Source organism: Peromyscus californicus, unplaced genomic scaffold (assembly GCF_007827085.1).
Source record: "Peromyscus californicus insignis strain IS unplaced genomic scaffold, ASM782708v3 Scaffold_13__1_contigs__length_99412109, whole genome shotgun sequence".
Lineage (NCBI taxonomy): Eukaryota > Metazoa > Chordata > Mammalia > Rodentia > Cricetidae > Peromyscus > Peromyscus californicus.
The window spans coordinates 69,585,171-69,608,460 of NW_026294424.1; positions in this window are offsets into that span (position 1 = coordinate 69,585,171).

The following is a 23,290-nucleotide window of genomic DNA, read 5'->3' on the forward strand; positions in this document are numbered from 1 at the left end:
AGTCATTTCACGCGTCTGACTCCATAGCATGAACAGAAGTTCCAGATGAAGAGAGCACAAGCCTAGCAGGAAAGGGCTGCATCAAAAGTGGTGGACGGGAAAAGTGCTCTCTGGCATGTAAGCTACCTTCACCGCTACATTTCCTCCTCCTAAGTAAACTTGACTTGCTTCTCCTGAAGCATCCTACTGCCTTAGAGAGGTTCTTGAAGGAGAAGAGGTCTTCCTTCAGCCTCTCTCCTCAAATACAGTCACGGTCTCCACACTGCCCAACGTGTCCTCAGCACTCATCTCGTGGTCTATCTGCCTTGGAACTGCATCTTAGTTGAGGCCCTATAACATGCGCCCATCCAGCCAGTGCCCCTGGCTGGCTTTGACTCTATACCTCCACTGTAAGGACAGGAGTCACCAGATCCATCTTGCCCACCCACCTTCGGCTCTTCCACGACCTTCTCAGGGCTCGCATTCCTGTGTCTTTATCTTCATTATGGAGATAACTTGCAAGCGGAGCTGGCCAACTCTATGAGTCTTCCCACAGCTCCAGGTTCTAGTCTCCGACCCTTTCTGGACATCCTTGGGTATATCTCTCCGGCTGTTGAAACTAGGATGTCCAAAGCAGAACTCTTTGGCTCTTCCCACCTTCAATTTCTTCTTCAGCCTCCTCCAGCTCAGCGTTCTTCTATACAGCCTTTGGGGATTGAACTCAGCTCGCCAGGCTTGCCGAGGAAGCAACTTTACCAACGGAGCAATCCCACCATCCCCTGACTTACTTTCTGTTCTTGTTTTGAGACAGGGTCTCACAATGTAGTTCTGGATGTCCTGGAACTCACTCTGTAGACCAGGCTGAGATCCGCCTGGCTCTGCCTCCTGAGTGCTGGGATTAAAGGCTTGGGTCACCACACCCAGCCCTCACTTACTTTTTAACAGCAAGATAATGATGATTTAGCTACACAAATACCAGAAATTTAGGCTTTAAAAGTAGTACTCAGGCACTAGATACACTCTTACTGATTAATGCGTTAGATATCTGTTGTTTTGTTTCATTTCAACTGTATCCAGTTATTTATGGTTCATTAGATGATTTATTTATGACTATTAATCCAAGGCTTCCCTATCCTGGCTATGTGTCATGATTTCTTAGGCCTGAGAGCTTTTAACAAATACCTGTTCTGGATACCTTTCTACATTTAAATTAAAATCTCTGGGAGGAGAGCTGACTGAAGAGGTTAGTTTATTTCCTTGTTTTCTAATATGATTCCATGACATCACATAAAATTCTTGTTCCCAAGAACAAAAGTAATCCTTCTAAAACGTGGGTGTGGGAACCCAAGCTTTGCAGGATTGTTTTATTCATTGGTGCTCGAAGCTTGGAGAACATTCTAGCAAGTGTCAAAAATACGTGAGACGTTTTTCAAGTCTAACTCTTAAGAACGAAGTCATTTGTTCTTCGAATCAGACAAAATGACTGATTCTTTTCAATAGTGTTCACCCCCTCAAAATCTATTTGATGTGAGTCCTGAGTGAATTTGAACATGTCTGCCGTGACTCGGGGTAGATCTCCTGAGAAAATCTCTTGCAATCGGGTCTGAAAGCATCTTCAAATACTTCACATTCCTACTCAGCATTTGACAGCACAGAACGTTCCCAGTTACCACTAAAAAAAAAAAAATACTAAGGAAGTACAAGTTGGAAATCAACAGTCTGGAAACACCAATACATTCTTGATAGAAAATCACAGCTTCCCTTCACACGGAAGATAAGACTCCGTGGCTAGGAAAATGGCTCTCCGGCTTTTTTTTTTTTTTTTTTCATTTTTCCTGCTATGTTTCTTATTAAATTCTGTTATGACAGAAAGAACTGCTTGAGAGACTGCGTGGGAGGAAGACACTAAAACTGAGTCTCAAGAAAGATAAATCATGGAAATTGGTTTCTCTGATCCACAGACATTGCTGAACACAGTGTAATATGTTCATGTTTCACCCTTCCTGGCCCTTAACCTCGAAAGTCAAAAAATAAAGGCGGGGGCAATGTGTGGAGGGTAGCAGTCACAGGTAGTTAAGATTCTCCAGGATCGAAAATAAGGACTCCAAACTATAACCGTCTGTAAAATTCTTCATGAGCTTGCATTTGAAAAGATTAAAAGCGTGTATGTCTGTTTGCATATAGTGTACACACTAAATATTTACCCACCCCAATCTAACAGTGGGTATTCTCCAGTGAGAAAAATATAGACAGCTGAAAGTTTCTTCAAGAATCACTTAATATGTTCAATACGTATAAGAATAGAAAGAAAATCTTAACAGTCAAACACGAAGCATAATTACTCCCTAAAATCAGGATAGTAGATGAGAAAGTGGAAAAGATTTTGTTTAATTATCCATACCATTTTATATTTTTAAAGTATTTTTATTGATAACTTAGAATATAATGTATTGAACTTGTGCTGATAAATTTTGAACTGTAAAAAAGGCAGGAGAGGCCGTCTCGGTTCTCTCTGGAGGTGACTTTATGAGCCCGTCTTTTGTACAAGGGGGTGAGGGTGACAGCTTGCCTGTCCTCTGCAGGTGTGTTTGGCCAACCCACCACTCTCAGATCACATGTGTCCACATGTAACCAATAAAAAAAAAAATCATAAACTTACCTACAACATTATGAGGGGTTTTTTTTTGTTTTCTTTTTGCAATTTTCACTGTAACTAGAAAATTACCTTGTTCTCAAGAAGAACTTAATGGATGATTGATGTCATGTTGTAGTGTTAAAAGACTAGGCTAGACACAGCATCAAAGGATCCAGACGTGGTTCTGTTACACGTTCTTGGCTTTACCATAGATTAAATGATGTTGACAAAGCACAACCATGACCACAAAGAAGTCCCAAATTGTTTTAAATCAGCTCCCCACCCCTTTCGTTCTCATTCACTGAGATCCGCCTGTCTCTGCCTCTCGAGTGCTGGGGTTAAAGGCGTGTGCTACCGCTGCCCGGCCAAAATAGAACTCTTTATAATGGCATAAAAGGACAAAATACCTCAGAATAAATCTCTCAGAGCAGGGTCAACATTTGAATGTGGAAAACAATGAGACGCTAATGAGAAAATGTGCAGTTGGCTGCAAGATGGCCCCTCTCCTGCTGTTAGCATTCTCCTACGCTGAAGAAGGCTGCGCCTGAGAAGAAACAGGGGGATATTGTGGACAAGACATTGTATAACTTGACATTATAGGCCACAAGTGACATTGTAGCTTCTCCCTTGGTATGTTGGGTCACTTGCTCTAGGGAAGCCAACTCTCATGTCATGAGGCCATGAGTAACTCACCAGACACTCCCAGCGTTCAGTGAGGATCGAGTCCTGCTGTTCTCCATGTGAGTGAGTCACACTAGAAATACATTCAGCTGGACTTGTGCAGTCACATGACTGCATCACTTGCTGACAACAGCCTAATCTGCAAGCGACCCCAAAATCAGAGCCACTCAAGGAAGCTGCTCTATACTACTGTTTCACAGAAATGCCAAGAAATGCCAAACCCCAAACCAGAGCCACCCAAGGAAGCTGCTCTATACTACTGTTTCACAGAAATGCCAAGAAATGCCAAATACTTGTTGTTGAAGCCACTGGATTTGGGAGCAATTTGTTAATCCATAATAGAGAGCTAACATGGGCCTTGGAACCAACAAGTGAGACATTTTCATGGCAAGTATTTTTGCTTGTTGGTGTGGCCTTCCGATGGGGTTGTTCAGAAGAAGCTAAGACTTTGAGAAGTGAGTTAAAGAAGTCATAAGTAATATTGAAGAGATTGTTAGTGAAAGAGTTACAACATTGGCTAGGCTGCCAATGAGGGTTTAAGTTCTGGAAAACATTGGACCATGGAGGCAGAGGGTGCAGCAGGAACACCTGAATCTTCCTCAGAGGATCATTCAATTAAATGACAGAACTCCTAAGAAACTCCAAGCCATTGCACTGCTTCAGCTTCGGTAGAAGTTCAAGACTGAGAAATATTTATCTCAAGGATATTGGTAGACATGGATGTTGACTAATCGTGTGAAATCTAAGAGGAATTATAGAATGATAGAGTTTTACGGAGAATTATGTAGGCAGGAATATCACCAACTCTGACAGATACCCAGTTAGTGTTCAGATTTCCCAATCGTTTCCTGAGTTTTATTTTCATTTAAGGCTTGGCCTTGTGAATGTAGGGAAATGTGGACTGAAATTCTGGTTCTTCCACCTTTTAGCATGGCTCCCTGTCAAAGATGCTTGAAGTTTCTGGGCCCCACAGTGCTCTTCTGAGGAGAAAGTGAGAAATATGTAAGAAATGATATTTTACAGAAGGAGCATCATGTTCTAGCTTTAGAAATTCATTAGTTTGGGCCAGGTGAGCTGACACACGCCTTAATCCTAGCACTTGGGAACAGCAACGGAAGGATCTTTGGCAAGCCTGGTCTTCATAAAGCATCCTAAGCCAGTCAAGATAACATTGGAAGACACCATCTGAGAGAGAGAGAGAGAGAGAGAGAGAGGAGAGAGAGAGAGAGAGAGAGAGAGAGAGAGGGAGAGAGAGAGAGAGAGAGAGAGAGAGAGAGAGAAGAGAGAGATTCTCTCCCTCATCCCCTCCATACTTGTAATTGTTCTTGGGACTGATGAAGGGGGCAGCCGACTGCACATTTTCTCATTAGTGTCTCATTGTTTTCCACATTCAAATGTTGACCCTGCTCTGAGAGATTTATTCTGAGGTATTTTGTCCTTTTATGCCATTATAAAGAGTTCTATTTTGGCTGGGCAGCGGTAGCACACGCCTTTAACCCCAGCACTCGAGAGGCAGAGACAGGCGGATCTCAGTGAGTTCGAAGCTAGTCTGGTCTGCAGAGTGAGTTCCAGGACAGGCTCCAAGGCTACAGAGAAACCCTGTCTTGAAAAAAAAAAAACAAAACAAAAGTTCCATTTTGGTAAGCTTCACTTTCCAATTGTTGTTTATTAGGATTCAGACATTGTGGTGGTATTGTGTTCCCCCAAAATATTGTGCACCCTAATAAACTTATCTGGGGTCAGAGAACAGAACAGCCACTAGATATAGAGGCCAGAAAATGGTGGCACACACACCTTTAATCCTATCACTTGGGAGGCAGAAATCCATGCAGATCTCTGTGAGTTCAAGGCCACACTGGAAACAGCCAGGCATGGTGACGCATGCCTTTAATCCCAGGAAGTGATGTCAGAAAACAGAAAGGTATATAAGGCATGAAAACCAGGAACTAGAAGCTTTTGGCCTGGTTAAGCTTTTAGGCTTTTGAGCAACAGTTCAGCTGAGATTCATTCTGGATGAGGACACAGAGGCTTCCAGTCTGAGGAAACAGGATCAGCTGAGGAACTGGCAAGGTGAGGAAGCTGTGACTTGTTCTGCTTCTCTGATCTTCCAGCATTCACCCCAATACCTGGCTCCAGGTTTGTTTTTATTAATAAGACTCTTTAAGATTCATGCTACAAGACATATAATGAAGTTTTATGTCCTTGTCATCTGTACTTTTGACAAACGCATACACCGATTCTACTTGGGTATTTTTGTGGATTTCTTGAGATCTTTCTATATAGATAATCATGTTGTCAGAAATAAGGAAAAGTTTTATGCCATTCCAATCCACGTGTCTTTTAGCTCTTGATTTGTTGCATGTTTACCACTCAAGAGGGAGTGGGACCTGGGGGAATGGAGCCAAAAAATAAGGCGGACTAAAGGCTCATGCAACAGCCAACTTTCTTCAGAGCATCCGACGATTTATACTCTGAGGGTTAAGAAGAGTCACATGAGTAAAGTGTGCAATCACAAGGACAAGCCATAGGGTGATGAGAAACATGCTTTTCCATAGAGGCATGTAAACAAATAAGAACAGCCAGTTGTGATGAGTAATCTGAAGTAAACTCACTCCTGACCACTACACCTGGGAGGGGCACAGAAGCATAATCCAAGAATAATTCTTGTGTCTCTGAAGAAACTGAGGAAAAAAAGACACTTGTTTTCTTAGAGTTTTCTCACAAGCACTCAGAATTCCCTTCATACGACTCCACTCTTGGACTGTGTTCCAACAGTTGCATAAGCTACTTCTCTAACATAACGTTAAATACCAGTGATAGGAATGTATCACCTTGAAAAGAGGCACACAGCCTCTCTTCATAAAGTATGCAGTTAGAGGTTTTTTCATAGATGCTTTTTGTTAGACTGAGGAAGTTCACTCCTAGTCCTAATTTATCAGAAGTTGTAAATTCTAAATTTTTACCGAATTTAGAATTCAGCACATATTAAAATAAACCATAAACACTTGTCTTTTTACTGTTATATCATATTACATTTGTTAATATTTTAATGACCCTAACCTCACATTCCCCGTTCTAAAGTCACACTTAGATGTGATATGCTCTGTTTTTCTACACAGGGACATATTTGATTTGCCAATATTTTACTAAGCATATTTTTTTAAGTCTGTGTTTCTGTGTATATAGGATGTCATAGTTTACTTTCTTTTTGTGACTGTGATAAAACACCAGGACCATAAATAGCCTGGGGGAGGAAAGGGTTTATTTGGCTTCTTATAGGTTACAGTCCTTCATCAGGGGAAGCCAGGCCAGGAACTTCGGTTGGGAAATAGCAGACAGGAACTGAAGCAGAGACCATGGAGGAATCCTTCTTTCTGGCTTGCTCTCCACAGCTTATTCAACCTGTTTTTTCCCATACCGCCCAGGACCACATGCCCCGGCGTGGCACTGCATGTGGTGGGCTGGGGCACTCCCACATCAATCATGAATCACAAAAGTTGCCCTGAGGCAATCAGATGGAGGCATTGTTCATCAGTTGAGGTTCTTATTCCCAGATAACCTAGCTTGTGTCAAATTGACAAAAACCAACCAGGACAAATGTCTGAATATTTGCACGTGTGCATGAAACACAATATGTCGCAGAACACATGGAGGTTCGAAAAAAACTTCCTCGGGTATCAGTCCTCATCTTTCACTTTGTATGGGACAGGATTTTCTTGCTGCTCATCACTGTGTATGCGAGGCTATGGCCCATAGTCCCTCTGGGGTTCGCTTGTCTTAGTCTCCCATATCACCACTCTGGGAGCACTGGGGTTACAGATGCATGCTGTAATACCCAGCTTCATCAGCTTCTGAGGGTCCATATCTCAAGTCTTCCTGCTTTCCGCAGTAAGAGCTTTTACCCACGGAGCTGCATCCCAGCCCTTATTGAGAATTTAAAATCCCATTTTCACAAGGAGTATGTTTCTTTTCTATAATTTTCTGTTTCTGTTATCGTGGTAATGGTACATTACCTCATACAATCAGTTGAAGAGTACCCAACTTCTCTGTCTTCTGAATCATATGTTTACAGTGAAATTATACTATTCCCTTACATTTATTAAAAAAAATTTTGAAGGAGAAAAACATTATGTGACATAAGATAGACCTAAGTTGATAATTACTCAGGATAAGTAATACTATGTAAGGATTATCATTGTTTTCTCTGTTCTTAATATTTAAAACTTTAAAATATTTTATTTAAAAAACAAACCAGTCTCCTTTCCATAGCATCTCTCATGCTTTACAATTAGCATGCTGGATGAGGAAGAAGTCCCAAATTTTCATCAAGGACAGAAGCAGATGCTCAGACACTCAGAGTTCAAAAGTCTGTTTTTTATTGTGAGCCTAGCCTTTTTTAAAAAAATCATAAATTAGTATAGGAAATGACTTATAAGGTGATTTTATAAAGTTTAATTGGAAATGTTGACCATGATGGCATTGAGTGATAACTCTGTAAGTGTCCGAAGGTAGGCTCTTCCATAAATGGGCTTTGGTGGCAGATTTTCTTTCCAGGTAAATATAAATTGCCTTCTAGATACATTAGAGAAGCATATATTGTGCTGGACTTTGATAAACCAAGACTTTACCAATTCTATGAGTCCCCCATGTGCAATAATATCTCCATCGATCTAAAAGAAAAAGAGTTTCAAAAGCCTTTTTGAAAACCATACTGCTCATTAGCATCCAAATGTGTGTTAATGGGGAGTTAGGACCCCTAACCCCAGCATTCACAGGCAGAGACCAGAGAATTGAAAGTTCAAGGTGAAGCAAGCCTATCTCACAAGCTCAAGCCAGCCTGAGATACCCCTGCCTCAAAAAGCAAGGGCTAGAGATGGACCTCGCTAGTAGCATCCTTGCCTAGGATGGTCAAGGCCATGGATCCGATTCCCACCATCAGAGAAGTAGGAAAAGGAGAACTAAAGGTAAGGTGATTATAGCTTCAATTCAGAAGTAGGTTTTAAGATGATCTTGGTTTCTTGACTTTTTCTTCAGGGTAGGTTTGGTAGTACCTGCAATGCGATGCAACGGTTGTTAGACTTGAATGTGCATGAGAATCACTGGAGGGTTTTGGAAAACATGACTTGTTTAGTTGTTTAGTGAAACTAGTATGTATGACCTCCACCCTGGGGGAGTCATGTTTTTACATATGGGTCAAAACCCTTGCAATGTGCACTACCAAGAAAGAATCTGGGTGGCGCGCCTCAAAAGCGATGATGTTTTTACGTAGCGTCGTTTGACCATGATGAATGTACCAGTGTGGTGGGAGGGGAGGACAGAGAGGAAGCCATGCAGGGTGCTCACGACGATAGGAACGTCTTTTCTTCCACACTCACTTCTGCAGTGAATCTGAAGTTCATCTGTAAACGAGTGCAAATGAAGACAGACTTCATCTTCACTAGGTTTCTGGTGGAGCCTGGGAACCTGTATTTCACTGTGTAGAACAGTTGGTGGTACGTGGGGAGTGGTTATGACGTCACTCCTGCAACCTTAAGAGAACTTCTCTTGTCATATAATGCTCCCCAATTTCAGAATGTCAAGCTTCCTCAAAATTAAAACCCCGAGTTCAATCCAAATCAAGTGGGATTTACCCCATAAACTACACTGACTCTAAATTCTGAGTTATTTATTAGAGTAAACTTTATTTTTGGCACTTACTATATGCCAGGACCTCTGGCAGCCTCTAAGGATGTGAGGATATGTACTAGGGCATTGTCCTGGCCGTTGTGGATTTTATAATCTAATGTCCTATTTTAAGCCTGTTTTGGAAATTTTTAAAACTTATTTTCAGTTCCAACCTAAGCTCTTTCACTTGCAAAAGGATTAGTTTTAACTCATTAGAAATAAATTGGCAGCTGAGTTCACCTTGAAATAATAAAACATTGCAGGGTGTTTGTTGTTGTTTGTTTGTTTGTTTGTTTGATGGTCTGTAATGACCCAAATCATCTGAATTTCGACCAGAAGGCACCTATGAACCATCTCATTCATTCACATCCCCCCATACAACAGTTGAAGAAAGAGAGACTCCTCAGAAAATGAGGTGACTTTTCCGAACTGATAGAAAGTACCAAGCCTATACCTAAACCCAAGTTGTAGGGGTCTTCATATAGTGCTTTTCTCATAGCATCAGACTTTAATTCCAAGGTTAAAGGAAATAATGAGCCCTCACATTAGAGGATTTCACAAAATTCAATGGAGTTTCATTAATAAGTTAGATTATTGATTTTTGTGCACTTTGTGAAAATCAACAAGGAAGAAATGAAGAGTTGGGGGATGGTGAAGTAGGAACCTCCTATAGGCCCATGCCATCACTGTCTTAGAACATTGACTATTCTCAGCAGGTCTGTGAGCTATGTGCAGTTACCATACCCATTTTAAGCATGAGAAACCTAAGGCACACCAAGTTTGTTCAGGGAGACATGGAGTCTGCATTCAGTTCCATCTAATAGACTTGTTATAATTCATCTTCCAGATGTAGCCAAGTTCTGATAGGAGGAAAATTTGAGTCAGTCATGTTTTATAGTTATGAGTTATGTAAGATCCTGGAGTTCTTCAGAGAACTCAGTCATTTCTAGATAGCTTAGTGAATCTCACTGGGAGAGCTGAAGACAGAAGGATATTTTAAATTCTTCTATGCCTTTTAAAAGTTTGCTTAACAATTGTGGTCTTTGTACTAAGTCAAATATTAAATAAAAATTGTTATTTCAGCAACTAGATTCATGAGTGGATCACAAAGCTTCATGTTTATGGAACGTAAGCAAGCAAGGTGCACACACTCAGCCAGGCACGTACATATGTATACACACACACACACACACACACACACACACACACACACACACACACACACACACTCATTCAAAGTCATAGGTAAACAAATATCACCGTATACCCCAGGGAATTATTTTTAACTATTTTTGGTCAAACTGGTTTTACTTGGCAAACTGTAGCTCCCTACAGGTAGCACCTATTCTTTGTGAAGTGTTTCCTTTTCCCAGGACTGAGACACTGGCACAGCATACCGTATTGCCCTTCTCAACATCTGTTTGTACTTATGTGCCAGCTAAGGCCACCTGACGTGTGAAAGGAAACAAAACAAAAGTTCACGGTCACTGCCTACCAACACGTAATATTCTGGTCCACCCAGACTCTGGAAACACAGCTTGGAAAATTCATCTGGGATGCCGAGCATCGGTCTACCATAGGAAAGAAGCTGCCCTTATTCGTCTGTTGGTGTTAATGAGAAAATGGGGTGCAGCATTAGAATCTAGAGAAATTAATTCTTAAAGTAACTAATTACTGATCTCGTACCCAAAGCTTCCCAGATATCAAACCTGCCCTGGAGAGGTGGGTAAGATTAGGAAACCAGAGAAAGTACTTAGAAAGTAAATATGCAAAGCTGCATACCTGATTTACAGGAAAGGCAGAAAGTACCATAGACTCACTTCAAAAAGAACAAAAACCAAAGTTGGGGAAACAGGAACCCCTCGACACTGGTGAGATTTGAAGAAGAAAAACTGATCTTGTGGCAAATGAACTTTCCTCTTAATTGCTCATTAAGATAAAGGCTAACTCGCAGCTCTACCAGAGCCAGGAAGAAAATAGTCCTTGCCTACAATTCCTAAGAGTATATCTCTTCTGTTTCTTCCTCTTCCCACAACCGAGTTTCAAGTTTACCACTTGCAGTTAAGGTTAGAGAAAAGTCCCCTTTTCTTTTAGCCTTCAGTTCCCCTTTCTGAAACTTTGGCTGGAGTTGAAAAATGGGCACTAAAATATAATGATGTAAAAATGGGAATGCACAAATAGGCTTCTGCAAAGGTGCCTACGGCAGACATAGCAAGGCCAGGTAACTGAAAATGTTAAAACTGAACACAGTCTTACTGCCTGCCAATAGACAGGAGTTAAATACAGGAAAAGGTAAGCCAGCGAGCAATAATGTCTCGGGTGATCCCAGTTAAGGCAGAAAGGACATCGGCACCAATGTTTGTAGCTCAGGCACAAACCATTCCCAAGGGGCAACATGAGAAAGTGTTAATGATGCTGGGGTCTATGAGATTGGCAGTTGACTTTCATTTCTCATTGTGTTATTTTCCATGCTGGTGGAAAATTTGAAGTACATATTACATTGATAACCTAAAAACATGGTACAGTTTGGATGTATCTATATGTGCAGTTTTTACATTTGGGGGTTTTGGAGTCTCTGTTTTACTGGCAGTCCCAGAGACTCAAAATGAGGCTATTATCAAAAGGCCCATAAAAAATAAATGTAGAACGGTCATTGTGTACCAATTATTTTCATTAGTAAATATGAGTACTTATTTAACCATTGCCTCACAGGAGATCAAATTTCCCTCAAGCAAAAGATGGATGAATATTTTGACTTTTGATGCTAAAATATAGTTCACAGCCTCAGAATCTTCAGTTTATAAACTGAGGCAGTCATACAACTCATGACAGTGTTTAAAAAGAAACTGCTGGGCATGGTGGCATGTACCTTTAATCTCAGCACTCAGGAGGTACAGGAAGATGGATCTCTGTGAGCTCAAGGCCAGCCTTGTCTACATATCAAGTTCCAAGCCAGCCAAGTATCCACAGTGAGACCCCACAAAACAACAACAAAACCAGGAGAAGATAATGTGAAGGGCCAAGAGCCAGGCAATGCTCCCTTCTAGAGACCTTTAACAACTGCGGACAAGATGGAGGCACTGTAGACATGGATGTGGCCTTTTTTCTTATACCTGAGGAGCTCTGAGCAGGGCAGCTGGTGGCCATGAGATATGTGTTTGAGATCTGGAGGTGACTGAGTGCAGGCCATCCTCCTGATACACCAACTCAGAGAAGTTTGTTGCCACAGTCCTTAGCCTTCCACTTGGCTGAAGAGAATCAGGAAATGCTGTTTAAACTCTGTATTTTCTTTGCCCTCTTCAGGGTCCACGTGTTTCCTGACCTTTGGCAGTCAAGGGCAGTCACCTGCACATGAGCTTGGCTGATGGTTACATCCTGCTCATCTCCATGGCCCTGGACTGTGGCTCATTGGGGTGCCTAGGTCACCCCTGTGGTTTTCATGTCGTTTTCTGAAGATACCATCTAATGACGGTGCTTTTGTTACTTAGCAGGGAGGGAGATCTTTGAAACAGAAAAGTTGGAGGAGCCAACTAGCTGACTAACTGGCCAGCCTGAGTCTGGGGAAATAAATTGAACTTACGTGGTTTCTTTGAGGTTCTTGTTGCGGGATGGGACAGTAACCACATCTTTAAGACTGACAGGCAAAATGTTTGCTCAATATTAATTGTTCAGCATCTACTTTCCTTATGGAAAAGGATATGAAAATGTGAGGGTCTCCAGAGATGAGTGGATCAGCACTGAGTGCCCTTATGTCTAGTCACATCCTATAGAAAGCAAATGTATGTACAAATGGCCAATCCTAAGTCATGATATGCTGGAAAGAGGGCTAATGCAAGAGTCAGAAAATCTAATTTTAAGGCAGATTCTGTCACTAATGTGCTCTGGATCCTGTGTCTTCATTGGCAAATTAACAGGATCTCTAAAGTTCTGTCATGCGGGACTTTGGTTCTGTGGCTCCACAGCAAGCCAGAGACAGCAGTTCTGCGCTATCTGGAGATCTACAGCTTGTCAGTCTCCACATGCATCCTTGGAAAGGGCCACTTCCCTTACACACGAGATAAAGGCAATTAGGTCACCAGTCTTGTGTGCTCGTCTGTGAAAAAAAAAGTATATTTTCAGAATTTGTATTTATAAGTAAGTGATGAAACTAAAAAACTGGTTCCCCACCATGGCAGCCTAAGAACCTTAGTGTGGAAAAAGGTATAAATGTAGGAAGATGATAGACAGACAGACAGACAGACAGACAGATAGATAGATAGATGATATCCATGTGGTCATAAGGGAGGTGGGTAGATGGATGAATGGGTTGATGGTCTCTAGAGACGGACTACATTGATTTAGATTAGATCATAAACACTTCTATTTTTTGACTTTATCATCTCAAATGAATCATTTCACCCATTTGTGACCCTGTTCATTTAATGCCAGAACTCTAGTACTAATATTCATAAGATGGTTGCCATTATTAAACCCAATATTTCACATGAAGCTCTTAACATGATGCTGGACATACAGTAAGTGCTCCATAAATGTTAAGGTGACTATGTTATTATTTAGGAAACAGTGTGTTATTCCTTCACTGTAACCACCAGGCACTCCCAGGTATGCACATGCACCCAGGGTGTTGTGGCTAGTAGTCAACTTGACACAGGCCAAAGTCTTCTGAATGGATAGAACTTCAGTTGAGGAAATGCCTCCATAAGATCCAGCTGTAGGGAATTTTCTTAATTTGTGATTGATGGGGGAGGTCCAGCCTATTGTGGGTGGTGCCATCCCTGGTGGTCCTAGGTTCTATAAGAAAGCAGGCTGAGTAAGCCATGTGAGCAAGCCAGTAAGCAGCACTCCTCCATGGCCTCCACATTAGCTCCTGCCTCCAGGTTCCTGCCCTGCTTGAGTTCCTGTCCTGACTTCCTCTGATGATGAACAGTGATGTGGAAGTGTAAGCCAGATCAGCCCTTTCCTCCCTGGCTTGCTTTTTGGTCATGGTGTTGCGTTGCAGCAATAGAAACCTTAACTAAGACACAGGGGACACTGATAGTGATGTAATTACAGTTTTCTATTACACATATAGATACACACACACACACCTCTCTCTCACACACACACATCTCTCTCTATCTCTCTTTCACACATACATCTCTTTATTACATACATGCATACACACACATCTCTCTCATACACATCTCTCTCTCTTTCTTCTCTCTCTCTCTCTCTCTCTCTCTCTCTCTCTCTCTCTCTCTCTCTCTCTCTCAAACACACACACACAAACACACACACCTTTGGTTATTAGTACTTTCAAAAGAGAGTGGGTTGTTTGTGAGATATATTGTTGTGAGATACTTTTTTGTTGCTTTTCTTAACAATAAACCTTGCCTTCCAGAGATTTAATTCCTATTATTTTATTAATCTATCCTTCTCCCATATATTACAACTGCAGTTTCCTTTCCCTCCTTCTTCCCAGTCTCCCCCGCAACCTCCCCTCTCCCCCCTCCCCCCGATCCACTCTTTTTCTGTTTCCCCTCATAAAAGAGCAGGCCTTCCAGGGATATCAACCTAACACAGTATAACAAGTTACAAAAAGGCTAGGCACATACTCTCATATCAAAGCTAGACTAGGCAACCCAGTAGGAGGGAAAGGGTCTCAAGAGCAAGGAAAAGAATCAAAGACAACCCCCACCCCCACTGTTAGGAGTCCCAAAAGAATACCAAGCTAACATTCATTACATATATACAGAGGATCTAGCTCAGACCCATATAGGGTCTGTGATTGTCTCTCCAGTCTCTGTGAGCCCCTCTGAGCCCTGGATAGTTGATTCTGTGGACCATGTTCTTGTGGTGTCCTCAACCCCTCTGGCCTCTACAATCCTCCTTCCTCCTCTTCCTCAGAGTTCTCCAAACTCCACCTAATGTTTGGCTGTAGTTCTGTGCATATGCTCTGATCAGTTGCTGGGTGAAGCCTCTCTGATGACAATTGGGCTAGCCTTTGGTTTCCTAGTATAGCAGAATATTATTAGGAATCATTTCATTGGTTGGCCACTGCCAGAAGTTCTGCGCCGTCATTACCCCAGCACATCTTGCAGGCAGGACAAATTCTAGGTTGAAGGTTTGGTGGCTGGGTTGGTGTCCCAGGGGCACCACTGGAAGCCTTGCCTGGTTACAGAAGATGGTGGCTCAGGCTCCGTATCTCCCATTACCAGAAGTCTTCACTAGGTTCTTCCTCATGGATTCCAGGGAGCTTCGATTGCATCTCCCTGGGAAGGGGAAATAGAATTGATCTTGCAGGTGGACTGGGGCTATGGGGGTGGGAATAGGAGGGATCAGGCGGCAGGGAGGGATGGAGGGAAAGAGTACTGGTAGAGACACTGGAATTGGGGGGCGCATTTTGAGGGCGAAATTCCTATTATTATTGATAGACATTTAAGTGGTTTCAGAATTTTCAACGTATATCTTTTAATGTGCCTTTTTTTGTGTGTGTGACTGTTTCTGTGAGATAGATTCTCATCTGCCTGAGCTATAAGCATGTCCACTAACTAATATGTGCTATAGATATAGCATGAAACAATATTACCCATTTGTACTCCCACCAGCAAGGCATGAGTTCATCTGTTTCTTTTTTAGAGTGGCTATACCACTTTACAACCCTCTTCTTGGTCTTTGGAATTTCTTTCTTCAAAAGACAAAAATTACAACTTCCACCTGAGGTTTGCTATGGTTTCTAGTATTCAATCCAATCTAAAGAGTATTTGGTGGTCATACTGTAAGTTCGTGCTCACCAAGCTAAAAGGATTGGACATCCTAGGATGTCTCCCCTTCTCATACTCCAGGGAACCTTCCTCCAGCCCTTAACCTCCTTCATTGTAGAAAAGTAGAAACAGCCATCTGCTCACTCTCACGTAAGCCAACTGCATCTGTTTGTGTCCTACTTTTTGTTTGCTTTATAATAACCGTATCTTCTGGACTTTGAGCCCATTGTCTGCCCCATTCCTAAATTCCCAATACTAATGAGAGTCCTCCCTTGCATCAGTACCCTCTCAGCTTCATTTATCAGCTTCCTAGTTTGGAGTCATGGACATGTTTCAGGCTTGTCATATGTTGATAGCATGGCTGTATTTTTTAAAGTCTTTATACTTATATAAACCTATTTCTAAGTGAGCTACTCATACTATGTTTTATAAAACTTTTTGAAAGAGCATCACAGAGTTAAGAGGTTCCTTTTAGCAGCCATATGATAGTCTACATGAGGATATGATGTAATTCACTCAAATATTCCCTAAGAGCTATTTGGTTGTCTAGAGTTCTTGGACAAATTCTTCAATGAACACATTTGAAACAAAGCCCATGTTTTGTTTCTTTTGGCTAAATTTTTAGGCATATTAGGTTTAAAAGTGTTGTCAATTTGAATTTTAATAAATAAAGACATGTTTTGGCAATTTCTAAAAACATTCAGCAATTCATTTCTAATAACAATGTATAAGAGCATTCCTTCCCACCTTACCCTTGTCTGTATCAAATGCTATCAATAATTTAATCTTTAATCAACCTAATTGAAGGATTGTTTCATCATTATTCATGTTTCCTGAGCCACAAGAGAAGTTTTTAAAACATTGACTTGGGGCAAGATACTATCTCAAAAAGTCTGCTTCCCATGGACTCTCACTAGAACAGACTGCGTTCACTACGTTCACCCCAAGCAGAATCCCAGCCCAATGTGAAGGGGAGGGAGACTCCAATGCATTGTTCTCCTTCCCCCCAAGACTAGATAAGATGGTGGGTAGAAGGAAAAGCCATAGATTGGGAGGTCAAAGAGCCACTCTACTAGGAGCAGAAGCAGTGACAGGAAGACTGGACCACCAAGTGGGAGGGAGAAACACCTCCCACCAAGAAAACCAGGAAACAGAACCACAGGAAATCCTCTCAGGAGAAGCTTTGAAGCATGCATGCTCAACCTCTCCCCTCCCCGGCCACTGGCAAGCTTCCACCTACAGTCTGGATTTGTAAGAGCCCCAGAACTGGGCAAAAAACTTCTGTACCTTCAAAGAGGATGGAGGTGAGAGATGGGGTGAGCTACCACCCCAGCTCAGTTCCCTTCTCAAAATGAAATTAAACAGGGAAGTTGGGAGTTTCTCCAAAAGTCCATTGGTACCATACATATTGCCACCATGGGTTTTCTTGATGTATCTGGACCTCCAGTGAAATACTGGTTCTGGTGCCTTTCCCATTTCTCAATTGAACTGTGCTTAAGCAATTTTATAAACATTCGTTATCTGTTACATATTCTAAACATGCTATCAAATGTATTGCAGATACATTTTTCTTGCTTATCCACATGACTTCTGATTTTGCTATTGTGCTGTGTCAGCGGAGATTTTGAAATTTTATGTCATTAAATCAAAGTTTTTCCTTTATGTTTTCTGGGATTCAGTCTTGCTTAGGGAAGTGTGCATGAATGTTTCTCTAGATTACCTTTTATTAGTATAAAGAGGTTATAACATCACCGCCTTCATACATTTTTAATCTACCTGAAGTTAATTTCGTATGTGGTATAAGTCAAGTTTTATTGCCTAGGTTCAATTCCTGTCTCTACCACTTAGCAGCTGTTTAACTTTAGATCAGTCACCAAACCTTGCTGTGTTCCAGCATTTTCGTCTGCTAACGAGGATGATAACAATGGCTCTCTCAAGGGGGTGTTGTGAGAATTGAGTTCATGCATAAGAAGCTCCTGGAATACTAACTAGTGGGTAGGAAGGGCTCATTCAGCTAACTAAGCCAGTGGGACAGTACTGACATGATTGGTTAAACATTGTTCTCAGTCAAAATGCAGAGTTTAGTAGTATAAAGTTTATATATATTATATGTATAATATATATAAAGTATATATATGTATCAATATATGTATATATTGATCTATTTTAGGTTTTTGCTTCCATTGATCTACATATAAATGTTATACTTTTTGTTTTTAGCTTCATGATAAATCATAAAGACTGGAAGGGAAGTTTCCTCTCCCTGGCCCTCTTCCAGCAATCTTTTTCATTTTTTAAAGAATTATGTGTATGGGTGTTTTTTTCCCTATGTGTCTGTGCACCACATATGTGCAGTGCCTACAGAGGTCAGAAGAGAACATCAGATCCCCCTGGAACTGGAATCACAGGCAGTTGTGAGCCACCATGTGGGTGCTGGGAATCAAACTCGGGTCTTCCGGAAAAGCAGCCAGTGCTCTTAACTGTTGAATCATCTCTCCAGCCCTTACATTTGTTTGTTCGTGTGTGTGTGTGTGTGTGTGTGTGTGTGTGTGTGTGTGTGTGTGTGTGTGTGTGCATATGTGTGTGAATGCTTGTGAATCTCATGATGTGTTTGGGGAGATCACACATTTCAGAAGTGGGTTCTCTCATTCCACCACATGTGCTCCAAGGTCTAACTTGTCAGGCAGGGTTTGGGGCAAAAGTATTCGCTCACTAGCTGTCTCTGCTCTTGTGTCAGAAATTGATTTGTGTGTTTATCTTATAAGCTTTGAAACAATCTGACCGTACAACATTCATCTGCACAAACTTTAAATTACTCAAAAATCACTTTCGATGAGCAGTGGAACTGAGCCGGCAGCTCCATCCTGTCTAGAAGAAAACTGCTCTCACCAAACAAATATCAAAACTAGAGATGGCATGTAGCATCATCTTGTCCAACACTCACAACTTTTACCATACAGATGTCAAATCAGGAAGCTCTGGGGAGTGAGGCTACTCACTCCTTCATTTGCTCATTTGAACAAGTCCCTCCGTGTCACCGTGCACCCCTTCACTGTGTTAACAGCTCAGTGCTGACACTGTGGGAGTGCTGTCACCAAGACAAGCCCCTCTGTTTCACCAGATCTTCCCTAAGGTGAAGCTAGGCTCCCCCGACTTGCTACCTCGGGGGCACAGTGTAAAGAATCTCCCGTGCTTACTTTGAACTGTCTTTAGCCCATACGCTTTCTAGGATAAAATAGTTTATCTGGATTTGCAAAATCATTTCCTGTCGTTCCAAGATCAAGCACCATCTTGACGTGTAAACATGTGCTCTTCTGTCTGCCCGAGCAGCTTAGAGGGCACCAATTCAGGTTTCCCTTCCGATGGTGACCAGGAAGAGGCCCAATAAATATTTCAAACATAAAAGGATTGTTATAACAAAGGGGTTTTAAAATCCCCCTGGGTTATCTGCCCAGCTTCCCGTTTCATTTTGTTTTTACCTCTACCCTTCTCAAAGGGGAAGAGCCTAGTCTTTCTTTTTTTTCCAAAACGAAACACAAGTGTGCACAGAACTAGGTTGAGATCCGAAAAGAAGATGAGGACAGCAGGAAGAGCACCAGCAAACAAGTGGAGATCTCGTAAACAAGACGCAATATCAAATGGGAGAGACACCTTATGGTAAGAAGCCAATCTGAGTCCAGGCCAGTCTGGGCAATCCCTGGGGAGGACGCTCGCCCTGATAGCAAGCAATTCTTGCCTCAATGACAACTCCATGTAGCTGTGCTATAAACACAACCCTATCAGAGCATGCGTTACACACACCTTACTGTGACATGGCAAATGGTGTCTGGCTTCCGAGATAAGCTTTATGGAGAGTGAAGAGGAGGGGACAGAAGAAGTAGGTGAGAGACACAGAAAAAAACATTTCCCATCATCCTTTGATGTTCCCAAAGTGATCAGGGATGAAAGAAGCACCCTACTCACTTTCCCTATTTGCAGAGATTGGAACAGAAGGTTAAATAGCCAAGAAGGCGCCCTTGGGAGAGCTAGCTGCCTCTAAGCCTCAGACAGAGCAAATGGCAACGGATACTTTTAATACCCATTTTCATTTGTACTTGAAATGGAGTGAATGTCCATGTTCGCACCACACAGTGTGACATTTCAATACATATATACAATGTATGATGATCAGCTCATGGGAACTAGCCTATCTACCACCTGCAACATTGACTGTGTTGAGTGCATTCAAAATTCTCTGTACTAGCTGTTTTGAAATGTACAGCTCATTGTTGTCAACCACAGCTATCCTATGAGAAATTATTACCCAACTGTACTAGAAAGAGGCTGTGTGGCCTGTGCATAGATTGCAAGGCTTCTTTCTCCAGATATTTGCAATGAGGGTCATACTGAACTACTTCCAAGAGACTTTCTTCTTTGACTACCAAAGAAAGCACTTGGTCACCCCCATGGGAAATTGTTAGGGAAGCCAAGCAGGCCAAGGTAACTTATAAGACGTTCAAACTTATGAACCACACAACTTCACAACGGAGTATTTAGCTAATACAGGGATAGTGGTATTTGGCTCAAAGGCAACAAAGGCATTAGTGTAATTTATAGACTCAAAAGTATCAGTTATGAAAGTCTTTGGAATCTGTTTGATGACAGGTACTTGCTGGAGGGTTACAAGAACGAACGTATAACCTCATCCTCAGGGTCTTTCCATTCTAGTTTAGAGTAGTGCAGAAGCGTGAGTTCAGGTGCTCCTTGGAAATGCTTGATTACCCTTTTAAAGCTCTGCAGAGGCCAGGCAATTAGACTTCTGGTGACCTTGTTAATAACGTTCTAGCAATGCAAAACTCAGGCTAGATGGTCAGTCCTTTCCACCTAGGAATTACTCTGAATAAAGTACATTGCTTTCTCCTGAAGATAATGTTAGGCTCCGTCTTTCCCCAAGGATTGTGATGTCATTGTTTCCATAGGAATTTTTATCACTCTCTTTCGAGTTCTTAAGTGCATTATTACCGAGTCAATAGCTTTAATTGTAGTCAACTACTTGAAAACAACCTGACCTGGGAAGAACTCAGCAATAAAAGTATATTTTCCCTGCTGAGTAAAATTCATGTTGTTTTTCAAAGTGGTTAGTCGTACTTCTAAATAGTAATAAATCGGGAGTAGAAAGGCCCATGGAAGTAAAGCCAATTTATCACTTAGACACGTGTTCTCCCACTCAAGTACTAACCGGGTCCAGCCCCGCTGAGCTTCCAAGATCTCGATGGGAGTGTTCAGGGGCAGATGTGCTGTCTATAGTTAAAAAAGAAAGAAAAGGAGGGTTGACAGGCAATCGTAGGGAAAATGTAGCGCGCAACTGAAGATGTGTCAGGAATGTATCCGCAAACCTCCCAGAGCCATTGATAAGATGCTGTGGGCTGCTGTAGTTACTCGGAGCAGCTGTCCACGTTGATGAAGTCAGAGGCAGTGCCCTACGGAAGCACATGTCCAGTAAACATTTACCAAAAGAAGCTAGCTGTTAACTCAGCTCTTCCTTTAAGTATGTATTGCCTAAATCATGAGATGAATTAGACAATGGGTCATTTTAGGCTTGGACTTCGCTAATAGTTGATTTGTTCCATTTGTGATCATTTCTAATGAACTTTTTTCTGCTAGGGAATTTGAAGTGGAGAGGGAGCTAAAGGTTGCTCTTGCCCTCACCTTAAAGAGGAAGAAACTGGGTTTCACAGAGATGAAAAGACCATTCACTTGAGGTCAGACTTCCTTTCTGACCTCCTGGTGGACTTGTAAGAACTCTTATGCCACATGTCTCTCCTGAGTGTCGTTCAGTGAAGCGTCTCAGTTCATGGGGATGGGGGCGGGTTATGCATGACATATGGGAACAGCTTCAAATAATTCTTAGTATGACGCTGAGTGGATGAGCCCTCCTCTGTTCCCATCTAGCAAGTGCCTCCCGGAATCACTTCCCTACCACAGCCAGTTACTTGCCTCTCCCTTTTCAGCAAATACAAATCTCATTTCCACTAGTTCTTTTTATCCACGGAGCAAGCAGTCTAGGGCTTGGAGCTGGGAGTAGCGGGTAAGCTGAGCATTCTTACCTGCACAGGAGCATGACGGCAGTTTCCTCCCACAAGTATTCAGAACTGCAGGCTGTTGTGACCTTGACGGTCTCTCCCTCCCCTTCTTTTTCTCTCTTTTTTTACACCTTTCCCTATAGTTTTGTAGGTAGATTTTTACAAGACTCTAAGCTACTGAGCACTATAAATTGTGAATTCAGAGGTATGCTAAGTCTTAGTTACAACACAGGATCTATTCAAACTTGCTTGCAATTACAGAATTAAAACCTTTCACACCCTTAGTTCTTCTCTTCACCAGACTACGCTAGAAAGTCGTAGAAATGTTGAGTGCAGTGTACACTACCTCATTTAACTAGCCTTCTAATCACGTAGGAGAGCACCTTAGGCCCCCGTTGTACAGATGTGAAGACTGAGGCCACAGGCTCGTGATAAGAAGCGAGCAGGATTTGATGAGAAGATTGGCGTCCTTAACTACGACTGCATATTATCTCCCTGAGCAGATACTCCTCCAGGAAAAGACAAAATCAGTATCTTACATGAATACCTTCAGTTCTATCTGTAGGATTCCCAGTATTTACCATGGCTACTTGGTGACGACATTGAGAGCAATCCATATCATGTAATTTAACCTCAAAATCCACCCCTCCCCAACCTACGCTTTAGTCATTGGTAGAAACTACAACCCCACAGCCTGGACGTAGAAACTGCCACTCAGCCACTAAGCTCCTTGCAGAAGGCCGTGACACTCCTGAGTGGCAAAGCCAACCCACACACCCAGGTCAGCGTGGCACCAGTGCCTGTACTGTCAACACTGGGGGTGCTGCTGGGAACTAAATTAGATCTGAACACAGCTCACTCTGCAGCGAGCCGGCACAACCATCCATGCCGCTGAGAACCAGAGGCCACACACCGATCCTTCTGGGCTCGAAGCCTCTCTTTGAAGCACAGAGGATCTGGTGTCACAGCCACGGTCCCTGCACCAGGTCCACATGTGTGGTGGGAGAGCAGTGTCCTTCCAACATTCAGGCACTCGGACCCTACCCCATCGTCTCCACCCAGTTAGGTCTCCAGCCTGGACTCCGCTCTAATGGCTTCATCCACCATTGGACATAGTTTTCTTTGCAGTAAAGCCAGACACGTGGAGTCAGGGGGTTCTCACTGTAATGTTTTCCTGGCATTAGGCCAGTTGTATTTTACAATCACTGACCTAAGGTTCGGCTTCTGATAACAGGAGCAACACTAGCCATGGCATCTGGGGAAAATGAGCCTTCTAACAGCTGCCTAAATCAGCTCTGCTCTCCTCTCTAGATTACCTCCACACCTCTTTCTTCATCTCCCCCAAGACCTAGGGGTTCCCTGGTGGTTCCCTGGGAGGTGAGTGCAATCTACAAAGTCAGTGTGATTCATGTGGGGGGTGGGGATACTTTCCTGAAAGGAGAAATGTGAGTCTACAGAGCTGTAGATAGGGACTGGGTCATTAGAGTCAAGACCAAAGACAGAGAAGGGACACCTAGTCTCTACAA